Source organism: Salmo salar, chromosome ssa04 (assembly GCF_905237065.1).
Source record: "Salmo salar chromosome ssa04, Ssal_v3.1, whole genome shotgun sequence".
In the NCBI taxonomy this organism is placed as follows: domain Eukaryota; kingdom Metazoa; phylum Chordata; class Actinopteri; order Salmoniformes; family Salmonidae; genus Salmo; species Salmo salar.
Window position 1 is genome coordinate 63,898,996 of NC_059445.1, and position 7,282 is coordinate 63,906,277.

General features: G+C 42.4%; 1 non-coding gene and 1 pseudogene across 1 annotated transcript; both read right to left on the reverse strand.

Moving 5' to 3' along the window:
- Nucleotides 1-948: 948 nt before the first annotated feature.
- On the reverse strand, nucleotides 949-6,191 carry LOC106603646 (lathosterol oxidase-like; annotated as a pseudogene).
- Nucleotides 1,548-1,682, reverse strand: LOC123742648 (small nucleolar RNA SNORA57). Its single transcript, XR_006769798.1, has one exon. It is a non-coding gene; the product is annotated as a small nucleolar RNA SNORA57 (small nucleolar RNA).
- Nucleotides 6,192-7,282: the final 1,091 nt, after the last annotated feature.

The window sequence follows — 7,282 nt, forward strand, 5'->3', positions numbered from 1 at the left end:
GAGGAGATGCACTGCAGTACTTAATGCAGCTGGTGGCCACACCAGATACTGACTGTTACTTTTGACCCCCCCCACTTTGTTCAGGGACAATTTATTCAATTTCTGTTAGTCACATGTCTGTGGAACTTGTTCAGTTTATGTGTCAGTTGTTGAATCTCATGTTCATGCGAATATTTACACATGTTAAGTTTGCTGAAAATAAACGCAGTTGACAGTGAGGGGACATTTCTTTTTTTGCTGTTTATAAGTCTTTGCTAGGTAAAGACCCACCTTATCTCAGCTCACTGGTCACCATTGCAGCATCCACCAATTGCACACGCTCCAGCAGGTATATATCGCCGGTCACCCCAAAAGCCAACTCCTCCTTTGGCCGCCTTTCCTTCCAGTTCTCTGCTGCCAATGACTGGAACGAATTTGCAAAAGTCACTGAAGCTGGAGACATATCTTCCTCACTAAATTTAAGCATCAGCTGTCAGAGCAGCTTACCGATCATTGCACCTGTAAATAGCCCACCCAACTACCTCATCCCCATATTGATATAACAAAAAAATGCTCCTTTGCACCCCATTATCTATACTTGCACATTCATCTTCTGCACATCTATCACTCCAGTGTTTAATTGTAATTATTTTGCCGCTATGGCCTATTTATTGCCTTACCTCCCTAATCTTACTACATTTGCACACACTGTAAATAGACTTTTCTATTGTGTTATTGACTGTACGTTTGTTTATCCCATGTGTAACTGTGTTGTTTGTGTCACACTGCTTTGTTCTATCTTGGCCAGGTTGCAGTTGTAAATGAGAACTTGTTCTCAACTGGCCTACCTGGTTAAATAAAAGGTTAAATAAAAAAATAAAAAACGTAAGCTATTCCTTATCAATGACAACTAGCTTAGCGTTACCAGCTAAGCACTCATTCATCATGACACTAGACCACATGTACAAACTACTCCTCCTTGCTCTTCGTACTGTTTCCGTTAGCATGCCCATTTGTGTGCACATTGGCGTTAGCATTAGCCCTATTAGTGCTCATCTTCCCCTCAGCCGTCAGTCTGCGAATGCAGTCGAGGGGGCCCTTCCCTTCAAGTACCGAGGGGTTGCGGTAAGACCCACCAATGCGGTCCCACAGGGTGAAGTACTGGCCGTAGTTGACGTCAAAGAAGAGATGGTGGTGGTCCGTGTGGTGTGCCTCCCCGTTGACCACCTCCTTCAGTGGGCCGGGGTAGTCGCCATCATGGACGGACACGGTCTAAATGTTGACGAAGATGTAGAGGGCCAGGTAGAGCACCTTGTGCAGGGGGAAGAGAAAGGGGTAGACGTGGTAAGGCAGGCCATGCAGGAAGCCATCAAGTGGGTGGAAGGCGTGGCTGGCAAACAGTGTGGAGGATCTTCCACACGTGGTGCGGCTTGTGGAAGTGCTGAGGGGAGGGAACACATCACAGAGTTAATTTAAGTGAGCAGGATTCCAAAAGGAATTGTATTTAAAAACATATTTGCTGAGGAATAAATGGCATACAAAACATAGGACCCCGTTTGATCACTTTCAAGTGTGCCAGCAATTGAGGCTAGGACCAGCAGACAATACACATGGGTATCAAAGAAATAGCATTGCTTTTGTTCTACCACTGTACATTACATACACAAGTATTTAGCAACAATATATAGGCCAAGAAATGGAGGGGCAAACGTGCACATTTGTTAACTTCTTAAGGCAAAGGGGCAGTATTTTGACGTCCAGATGAAAAGCATGCCCAAAGTAAACTGCCTGTTACTCAGGCCCAGAAGCTACGATATGAATATTTGGATAGAAAACACTCTAAAGTTTCTAAAACTGTTAAAATAATGTCTGAGTATAACAGAACTGATTTGGCAGGCGAAACCCCGAGGACAAACCATCCAGGGGAAAAAATTGAGGTCATAGGATTTTCCAATACTTTTCTATGGGAAGCCCTATTTATCAGGAACTGGTTGCAATTCCTATGGCTTCCACTAGATGTCAACAGTCTTTAGAAATTGGTCGATGTTTTTCTTTTGAGAAATGAAGAAGTAGTACTGTTCTTTGTACGTGTCATTCTGAAGGTCCCTAGTCTTTTGTTGCATGTAAACAGGAGCGCGCTCCGTGTTATTTTTCTTCGGTATTGGAAACAGATTATCCTGTCTTAAATTTGATAGATTATTTACATTTTAGGATACCTGAGGTTGGATTAGGAATGTTGTTTGAAATGTTTGGACCAAGTTCACAGGTAACTTATTAGATACTTTGTAGTCATGTTGGGTGAGTTGGAACCGGTGTATTTCTGAATCAAATAAATTGACATTTTGGGGATATAGGAATTTATCGAACAAAACGACCATTCATTGTGTCACTGAGACATTTGGGATTGCAAAAAGAAGATCTTCAAAGGTAAGGCATATATTATATCGTTATTTCTGACTTTTGTGTCGCACCTGCCTGGTTGAAAAATTATTTTCATGTGTTTGTATGCGGGGCGCTGTCCTCAGATAATCACATGGTTTGCTTTCGTCATAAAGGCTTTTTGAAATCTGATATATCGGCAGGATTAACAAGAAGTTAAGCTTTATTTTGATGTATTACACTAATATTTTCGTGAATGTTGAATATTGTTATTTCTGAAGTTTGAATTTGGTGCTCTGCAATTTCACCGGATGTTGTCAAATCTATCCCGTTAACGGGATTGCCGTGTTAAGGGATCACTATTAATCAACTTTAAGGCAATGTTAACTCCATAAGAGAATGAGCAAAATGATATGACTTATTAAAGCTGCAATATGTGTAACTTCTTGGGTGACCTGACCAAATTCACATAGAAATGTGAATTTTAGATCGGTCTCTCATTGAAAGAAAGTCTAAGATGTGGTAGCATCTTCTATGCTTCCCATACCTTTTTGTTTTAGCATCTACTTTCGGATTTGTACACCAGCGTCAAATAGCTGAAAATACAATATTTTGGGTTATTGAAAATATATTTCACAGCGGTTTAGATGGTACAATGATTCTCTACACTACAGTTGCTTGTTTTGTCAGGAAGTGGCAGAGCGATTTCAGCATAGTGCATTTTTAATATACAGTGTTTGTCGATTATTGTATACTGATTTGTAATACTGCACCTCCAACATCACTTATACAGCAACAATCCACTTTCAATGGCGAAGGTGCATTAATATGGAGGAATTCAGATATGACATTGTTTGAGCACTATTCAGAGTTTTTAAACGGCGACATGGTTCAATGCGCTGTCATGACGTTGGCCTGTGGGTAAGGTTTATGACCCCCCCCCATAAATACCTTTCCCCCTTCCCCTCTCTTACTGACCCTACTGAAGGACTGCTGTCCTGTTAAATATAGAGAGTCTGGGAACATCAAACAAATGGAGAAAGGTACCACATTTTGTTAATAAAACCAGTTGGAAATATGCTTGGGAACGTAATGAGTATGTATGTCAGTTCGGTTGTCATCTGAGACATTATGACTGATGACAGGACGACATAAACTGTATCTGAGAAAGTATACACCCTCTAGTTATCAGAGTCACATGGAATTGTTATGCAATTGAAATGTTTGATATTGAAAATGTTTGTTAGGAGATTAAATGTAATTTTAGCTTCCGAATGAGAGATTTGGGTTTTCATAAGGAAAGTGCCCTGCTCGATCAGTAACCCAACCCTGTGAAGAGACAGGGGTTATAAACGATGAAACACCTCCCTCCCCCTCCCCACTATATAATCCTTTGACGAAAAGATAACCACGTAGTTCCAGTACTGGAGGTCTGCAGCCTCTACGTTAGAAGGACACACATGTCAAGTCAACTAAGCCAACCTTGGCGTGAGCTATGGTATGAACTGGTATGAACTTTGAGCTTATTCACTACAGAAGTGCTACTTCCTAGCCGTTGAGTTAGCAGCGGCCGCTGTAACGTGGGCTAGGAAAGGACGGACGAATCCAGTCTAACATCCAGACGAAGATACCACCACGTATCCAATCGACCACCATTGACATTCTTCATAAAACAGGGAGATCTGTTGGCCAACCCGGCCAGCATCTACGACCAATCTACCGAAGCGCAGCTCAGAGTAAATATTTATTGCATTTTCCTTTTCCAAATGGGCGGTAATTTAGAATGCATAAGATAATGTATTTACGATAGCATAGCTGCTGTTTCTCTGTTCCTAAATCTTCCCGCTCTTTCATGCAAGCCCAACCCCCTTTCCTTTGTGTAACCAGCCGTCATATCTGTTCCGTCTACCGGGACGTTTTCTGTATGACATCATTTGTATTCTGTGTATTTGTAATTCTGTGTGATTAGTTAGGTATTTAGTAAATAAATGATTAAACCCAATTTTGTATTGCTGATTCAACTTGTTAGCCAGGGTTCGTGAAGATAGCCAAGAACTTACAACTTTCATTATGAGACTGAAAATAAATCAAGGGTTAATATTGACTGCTATCGATGTAAAATATTACAAAGTATTTTAAGAGTTTATTCGGAAGATAACAGCTCTATAAACGTTCTTCCGTGGTGCCCCGACTTTCTAGTTAATTACATTTAAATGATTAGCTTAATCAGGTAATATTAATTACAGAGAAATCATTTTACAAGTTAGCATGTCATATCACTTAATCCGGCATAGCCAAAGACACGACAGCGCCAATAAATCATCCTAATCTACTTTAGTTTTTTTCAAGTTCCACCTGTCTTGGAGCTAGAATTTGGATCAAGTATACTGTATAAATGTTGATACAAAAAAATAGTAACCGTACACTGTACAATACGGCGAACGTGGCAAATGAGGAGTTTGTGGTAGTACATGCACTTTCGCCATTGTCTGTGAAGGGACCTACAGGTAACTGCAAAAATAAAGGAAACAAAGTATAATGAAAGCAGGTGTTTGCACACAGATGTGGTTCCTGAGTTAATTAAGCAAATAACATCCCATGATGCTTAGGGTCATTTATAAAAATGGTGGGCAGGCCATTCTTTTTTTTTAAAATTTTATGGCTATGCCCGTATAGGATGGCAATGCCCCCATCCACAGGGCACAAGTGGTCACTAAATGTTTTGATGAGCTTGAAAATGATGTAAACCATATGCCATGGCCGTGTCAGTCACCAGATCAACCTAATTGAACACTTATGGGAGATTCTGGAGCGGCGCCTGCGATAGCATTTTTCACCACCATCAAGAAAAACAACAAATTATGGAATTTCTCTCTGAGGAATGTGTCGTACCACTCCAATAGAGTTCCAGAATCTATGCCGAGGTGCATTGAAGCCATTCTGGCTCGTGGTGTCCCAACTCCCTATTAAGACACTATGTTTGGGTTTCCTTTATTTTGGCAATTATCTGTACCCAGTACTACACTTCCATAGTTAACAAGACTTTATAATCCTCACCTTGTAAATACGCTTGTGGTGAAGAAACCGATGAATCCAATAGATGCACCCGTCTGTGAATAACAGGAAGGGAATCATGCTGAGAAGCACAAAGGGTCAACCTGAAAAAAACTAACCACCATTAGTATCATAACAACTATGAATAGTTTAAACATTACAGTCTGAGCGTCGGTGAACGCAGCGTTGTCTTACCCATGGGAGATTCTTCAACGTTGTCAGAGCTTGCCTCAAGGAAAAATGCCACAGTGGGTATACTGACTATAGGTAGCGAGGTCATGGCGTATTTGATCTCCCGGAGCACCTGGTTCTGAGGTCCAACAATGATCTGAGATCAGTACATTTGAGAAAATACTTGGGAAGAATAGTAACCAAGAAGCAAAATGCCAACTCCGGTAGTAACCTTAAAAGTATGACAATAAACCTTCCTGGGTGCTCTTCATAAACTGTTTGTTGTAGTTCAATTGCATAAAACTAGATTTTATCCTGGTCCCAGATCTGTTCATGCTCTTGAAGTCCTACAGGTGTGACGTCTAACAAGCTCTGGGACCAGGCTACAAGTATAATAAAGAAGGAAATACCTTTAGAAACTGTGGATGTTTCCTGAGGTTGCGGTCAACGATGAAGTGGTGGTAGCTTAGCCACCCCAGGCCCAGGTAGAGGACCACGGCCCCCAGGTTTGTGACTAACAATAGGCTGATGATCTTTCCTCGGGCCATGGTGACGGGTACACGTAGGGGGTGAAGACAGCGGTCAGCGACATTCAGCACGAGATCCATGTTTGAATCTGCCAGGTTGATAAGAAATAGCTTTGAGCAGAGCCTTCTAGAAGACTCCTCTCAAGAAGCCCATCCTACCAACAAATCATAAGTGACAAACAAACATCTGCACATTTTTATAATTCTCAAAGCCAGAGAGAAGGCTCAGCCAGTCGTTCTGCCCCTGAACAAGGCATTTAACCCATTGTTCCTAGGCCGTCATTGAAAATAAGAATTTGTTCTTAACTGACTTGCCTAGTTAAATAAAAGGTAAAATAAAAAATAAAAGGATGTTTTCCCTGTAATGCACAGCGTTGAGATAGCTTGTTGTCATTGCAGGCACAGTTCGATGATTCTGTGACACACCGCCCCAGACCATGACGGACCCTCAACCTCCAAATCGATCCCGCTCCAAAGTACAGGCCGCGGTGTAACGCTCATTCCTGCGACGATAAACACGAATCCGACCATCACCCCTGGTGAGACAAAACCGCGACTCGTCAGTAAAAACACTTTTTGCCAGTCCTGTCTGGTCCAGTGACAGTGGGTTTGTGCCCATAGGCGACATTGTTGCCGGTGATGTCTGGTGAGGACCTGCCTTACAACAGGCCTACAAGCCCTCAGTCCAGCCTCTCTCAGCCAATTGCGGTCAGTCTGAGCACTGATGAAATGATTGTGCGTTCCTGGTGTAACTCGGGCAGTTGTTGGCATCCTGTACCTGTCCTGCAGGTGTGATGTTCGGCTGTACCGATCCTGTGCAGGCATTGTTACACGTGGTCTGCCACTGCAAGGACGATCAGCTGTCCGTCCTGTCTCCCTGTAGCGCTGTCTTAGGCATCTCACAGTACAGACATTGCAATTTATTGCCCTGACCACATGTGCAGTCCTCATGCCTCCTTGCAGCATGCCTAAGGCTCGTTCACGCAGATGAGCAGGGACCCTGGGCATCTTTCTTTTGGTGTTTTTCAGAGTCAGTGGAAAGGCCTCTTTAGTGTCCTCAGTTTTCATAACTGTGATCTTAATTGCCTACTGTAAGCTGTTTGTGTTGTCATGACAGTGGCCCTTTCTGGGTATAGATCGTGGATTCCCCCTCTCTCCTACACCCAGGTTCT